The following is a 6000-nucleotide window of genomic DNA, read 5'->3' as shown; positions in this document are numbered from 1 at the left end:
GCAAATGCCTAAACACACATGTTCCCAAGCCATTCAAGATAGTTAATGGCAGTGACTTGATAACAAGTGATTGGAGAGATAAAACAGAAGGCCAACCTTTGGGCCAATGCAACGTCTGGTCATAAAGTGCCACCTCATTATACTTCAGTATGTACCCAGTCACTGAGTCATGGAAATGTTTGCGTTGGAAGGGACTTTTAAAGGTCATCTACTCTAACAGCCCTGCAATGGACAGGGACATCTACAGTTACATCAGGTTGCTCAGAGCCTCATCCAGACTGACCTTGAGTGCCTCCAGGGATGGGGCACATACCTGTGTGGGATGTACCCTACTGACCCTTGCTCCTCCCAAGCTGGATTTTGCAGAAGAAACAGCTTTGTCACTTCAAAGTCACTACAGGTAGTATGGACCTACATTTTCAATTGTTCTTCTGAAGTGACCATGCTCTAACATAAAGCAATCTGAGCTGGAAGCCCTGCCTTACATATCTTTCAGCCTACTCTGCACAATATCCAGGCATTATAGGTATCAGGGTACCAAAACCTGAGTGTTTCAGAGAATCTAATGCTGCTTTTCTTTTTGGCTTCTCTGAAATGTGTTTAAGTCAACACCACAGATTTTAAACTAGAGTGAGGAGTATCCACTGAGTTTTTGTTACAGTACTGAACATGGGTTTTCTTACTTCTGGTCCAGTCTTTGAGAGAATGTATCCTGATCCAACAGTTATAAGTTATGTGGACCTGTTTATAGAGATGCTTACACAATGTTCATTAACTGCAATTACTTATCATATATCAAAGCAGCTGCAGTGTGGAAGAGGTCTACTAAATGGTTGCCATTATTCAGAGATGCAGCCAGCACAGGTTTCCAAAGAAAGACCCAACATAAATGACTACCAAAGAGATTCCCCCATGAAAGCAAGCAATGGGAATATAATTCTGCTTCTGGCAACCCCATTCCAGCCCCCACTACCCCTGTAGATGTAGGTGCCATTAGCATGACAGGGTGGAAGAGGAATTTCAGCATGAAGTGTGGCAGAGATGAGCTGGAAAAGGGACACATTACACATCCCCCGCACCTCCAGCCCTCCTCACCCAGTTCCCTCCTGCCTCTAGCAAATATTATTTCCTTTGGCTTCAGTGTGTGGGTGCTGACAAAACACAGACCTACAGCAATGTTTTTTCCACTTGGGGAGATAAGAAGGCTTGAATTAAGCCTTCCCTGTTGATATTTGCACTGTGTCGTGTTTGTTTCTTATTTTTGTGTAACTTCCAGCTCTGCTCGTTCAAATGCATTTACTTCTCCTGCTCACACAGCAGCAGCTCACTGTTGTCAGCTTCTTGCTTCTGTCACTGCTGGCTGTGTGGAGACTGTTCTTTACTCCACATCAAAAGCACTTTGGAGCTCATATCCTTAAATCTTCATCAGCTAGCTGTGCTTATACTGCTTCAATACAGACAAAGAAGCCCTTAATTATTTCATTTTAAATTTAATCTTGTCATAGAATCACAGGGTATCCTGAGTCGGAAGGGACCCATAAGAATTGTCAAGCCCTTGTGATTCAGTCTATTTTCCCACCTCACCGTTAGTTGCCTGGATAAAGCCACAAGCTGTACTTGCATTATCCTAGAACCAGAAGAATATGAGAACAACATTGTCTTGGCCAGACAAAAGGTCTGTGTGTGTAGCCTGTCTGTGCTCATTGGTGAGTGACTGCTTCTGCCACCTGCAGCTCCTAGGTCAGCAATGTGATCCTTCCAGATTGAATTCTTGGTCATAACATTCTATGAATTTTCTCAATGATTTTTTTATTTTTATTTTTATTTTTTTTTCAACCCACTGACTGTTTAGTTTCTGCTCTGCCCTGTGTCAAGGAGCTTCACATCACAGCCAGATTTTGGATGGGGAAGTACCTCTTTTTGTCTGTGTCAAACCTGTTAGTGTGATGTTCCTTCACTGAAATATTAGCACTGTGCTGTAGTGCTTATGCCTCCATAAACTAAGAAAGAGGAAAAAAAAATGTTAATCATTTTAGAGAGAAAAATAAAGTGGCCCATAATGAACATGTCAAATGTAAATCACAAATCAAAGCTGACAGTTGAATGTCTGAAAACCTGATGTTGCAATTTTTCCCTTTTCTTTAAGACTTTTGAAGAAATCTTTGGGGGCTGGCAACATCTGAATGTGCTTAGGTGAAAGTGGCATGAAAAGGTGTGATCAAAGCCATTTTCTTAGCAGACATAAAAATCATAACCTATCTGATTTAAAATAGGGTAAGCAAAACCCAACTTGCCTGCTGGAGAAGTTTCCATTGAAACTAGTTGTAGCTATCATGAGGCTCAAGAAGCATGCTTGGGACGCTGGAGATTTGGATCTAAAGCGAACCCTTACCAACAGGCATTTAAATACGCTAGAGACTTGGAGTCTTGCAATGTTATGATGTTATGTATATGAAGAAAACTCATTTTAAATTATGCAGTCTGATGTTAGGATGAAGTTAAACTGCATACAAAATAATAAATTTCATTATCGGTTAAAAAATCACCCCGCATTTTAAAGAGATGTTCATAGGCATCTAGCAATGTAGGTTAAAAGAGGAAGAAAAAAACCCCAACTTTTTAGCAAGGTACAAAATAATGTGTTTAGCTTCAGGCATTCTTTAAACTGCCTCTTCTTTAGGAAGTGAGCACAGATGTGTGAGGTTCCTGATTTAGTTCCAAGCCAATACTCTTAATTAACTTCAAATTGTTTAAATATATAACATCTCAGCACAAGGAAGATGCATCCTGGGGGTGCACTGTGCTGCACTCAGGTGCCCCTTGTTCTGCAAACTACTGTGGTGTTCCATCTTATGCCCCACTTTGGCAAATTGTTTCTGTGCGTGTGCCTGTGTGCTCTTTGGGCACATAAATAAAGCTAGAAGGGTGTTTGCACTGGGAGGGGTGGCTGGGAAAATAGATACAGACGTTGTTTAAAGCTTGGAAAGAACATTTAGTCATTAATTTGAATAAAGTCACATTTGGTCACATTAACCTGGGTATGTCTAGGTAAAGGAGACTGCTACTTATGAAAGACATGGGGGCTCTGGATGAGAGAGGTTGGCCCTAGAGAATAGAAATGGAGGGTAAACAGGCAAGGAGCAGGCAGAGGAGACTGAGCTTGGCCGAGCCAACGGATGTGTTCTAGTGGTGCGTAAAAAGGAAGCAAAGAAGAAAAATTATTCTTAATGTTTTCAGTATTTCTTGCTACATTGTACTGGTACAATACCACTATTACTCCAGTACCTTCAGGAGAGTTGCTCATAGCTGTAAGTGCTATATGTGAATGGCCAATCAATCCTCCAGTTTCCAACTACTGTTTTTGGACTACCCACAAGGTAAAAACCTAAGGATATCGTCATTCTGAATGCCACACTTTGAGGAGATCCCCAAGTTTGAAGCTAGACATCAAAATCTGGATTGCTGTGCCACTGTGGTATGATACTATTAATAAGTTCTAAGTTAATTAGTCCTTGAAAGTGGCTGTACTAACCCAATTATATGGCTTTGGAGGTTTTATACAGTGTTTCTGCATAGGACTGTGTTGTGTCTTACCTTGTGGTCTCACCTTTTAAACCAAAGAGAGATTCATCCTCCCTTTATAACCACTGTGTAGCAGGGGTGGACTGCTGGATTTTGATGGGAAGAATGCTCAGTGCTGCTCAGAAATGACCTCTTTCACTTATTGAGGAGCATGAGAAAGACCATGGGAGTGAAAGGAGATGGCCCTGGCAGAGGTCTGCAGTGAGGGCCTGAAAGAGTGAAAAAACAGGTCACGTATTTTCAGCTGTGGGGCTAAATGAACAGGCTCAAAAGAAACAAAAAGAAGAATATCTTCATGCAATGTGTAACAAAGAAACAAAACCTGTGTGTGCTGGACATCTATAAAGGTGCAAGAAGCAAATTCTATGAATAAAGAAAAAGTTGCTCAAAGCTGCCACTTTGGGCAAAAGAAGTTCTGGGGCAAGAAATTCAAGGCCAGGAAACTACAGCAAAATTTTACTGTACCACTGCCCTAACCTTGCACTTTCCCCCACTTACCTGCTGCTGAACAATGCTGCTGTCAGACCCCTGCATGAGGTGAACCTCAAAATAATGGGCCTCAGTTGAAAATATTCAGCCAGTGGACACGTTTGAAAATGATGGACTTACCAGGACCAGGAAAGGAACAATAAAAATAATGCAAATTGGGTGACTTTTGGTGTAGGGGTTTGTCTACAGGGCAGAAGAAATGCATACCACCAGTTCCTGGCTTACACTGAGAACAGCAAATAACATCATGCCCAAAAGAGACAATACATTTCTTAGATAAATGTTTAGGCTATCTATCTTGGATCAGATTTGGCAAGAGCAGAAAGGCAATTTCTATACCAAGACAATGAGTATCTCACTGTGAGTAAAATGAAAGACAGTTCAAGCATGTGTTGTCACAGATACATTAGCACAAGCATATCTATCCTCAACAAAATCTCTTGATTAGTAACACTAAATGCATCAAAAAGCATCTAGAAGGGAAAAAAAAACACTTGGTTAAAACTGTGGTGCTGTGTACTGAGTGCACTGATAGATACCTCTCAGGCTTTTGAAGCTGCACTTCATCCCTATGCTAAAATTCAGGAGAGAATAATCAGCAATCACTCCCTCAGAAAAGGTTTGAAGGTTTTCAGATCAGCTCCTGCCTTCCTAAGCCTGACAGGAGCCAGCCCAGAGAAAACGTGTGCGTTAAATAAATGTGGGTAATATTACAGCGTCATTCGTATGTTCATGCACTCCTTTGAACAACAAAGTGAGCCAGAAATCTAATGAACAAACAGTTGAATATAACCTCTGGATAACCCTTTAATCTTCTCCATTCCCCTTGAATGTCTGAGGAGAGAACACGAGGAGACAGCAGATTGAAGGAGCCTGACCAAGGGAGCGACTGGCGGACAGTGAGGCATGGATGTTTCGTTTGTTTGCAAATTTTTGCAATTAAGGAAGTGTTGAAAGATTCTGAAAACATGCTATCATTGAGAGAAGAGAGGCTCTTAGGATTTAAAAGTCCGATGATCTGTAAACAGAATAAAAGACTGAATGACTTTGGTTGGTGATAAGTCAAGAGTTTAATTCAGACTTCCTCCCAAAACAACGTTAAAAACATGAGCTGTCATTCTTGAGCAGTCATTCTTCTGACAATGCCACAGCCACGGCCTGAGAATACCAAAGCAACACATACCATAACAACAGGGCACTGTTGAGAGGAGCTCTAAAACCCCACCTGGTCCCTCCAATGTTGTCAGAGGAGTAAGAAGTGCTGAAGGAGAAAGGAGATAGACCCACAGTGAGCAGAGAAAAAAGACTCTGGGGACAGCTTCATGGGTTATTACCATGAAGGGGAAGAAGAAGTAAGTAAGAAAAATCAATTGTTGATGAGGGAAAGTTGTGAATAAGGTTGGAAGTTTTACAAAGGACCCACCAGAAGGTAACAGCTAATAAAAAATATGATCTTTAATTTTAGGTCAGAAAATTGAATTAAGCCAAACTGTAAAGATAGCTGGAAATAAAATATGTCAAAGGATGGAATGTATCAGTGTGAAATCTTAAGTAGGTTAATCAAGAACAATGGCCTAGACTCCACGTCAAATGCAGGTTCACAAATATAATTAAGAAAATCAAAACTGTCCTCTGTCAATTATTAAACAGTTGAAGGATAGAGAGTAGTGAGGGGAAAGAAAGAATGGCAGTGAAGAAACAAGGAGAAATCTAATCATTGCTTTCTGCAAGAAGTAGGAATGACTCCAAAAGATGGGTATTTCACCGAAATAAAATAACCTACCACATCCTTTGACTTTTAGGTTCTGCAGATCTCATATGCTGCAAAAAGTGGTTTAGCTTCTGCTCATCCTCTGTCACTTGCTTACACAGAAGAGCACACCTTGTCTTGTGAAGGTGCTGCTGTACAATGTCTATACAACAACTTGA

Source organism: Coturnix japonica, chromosome 2 (genome assembly GCF_054131305.1).
Source record: "Coturnix japonica strain WE chromosome 2, WE-NBRP24, whole genome shotgun sequence".
Lineage (NCBI taxonomy): Eukaryota > Metazoa > Chordata > Aves > Galliformes > Phasianidae > Coturnix > Coturnix japonica.
Note: the sequence above shows the minus strand (reverse complement) of the source record.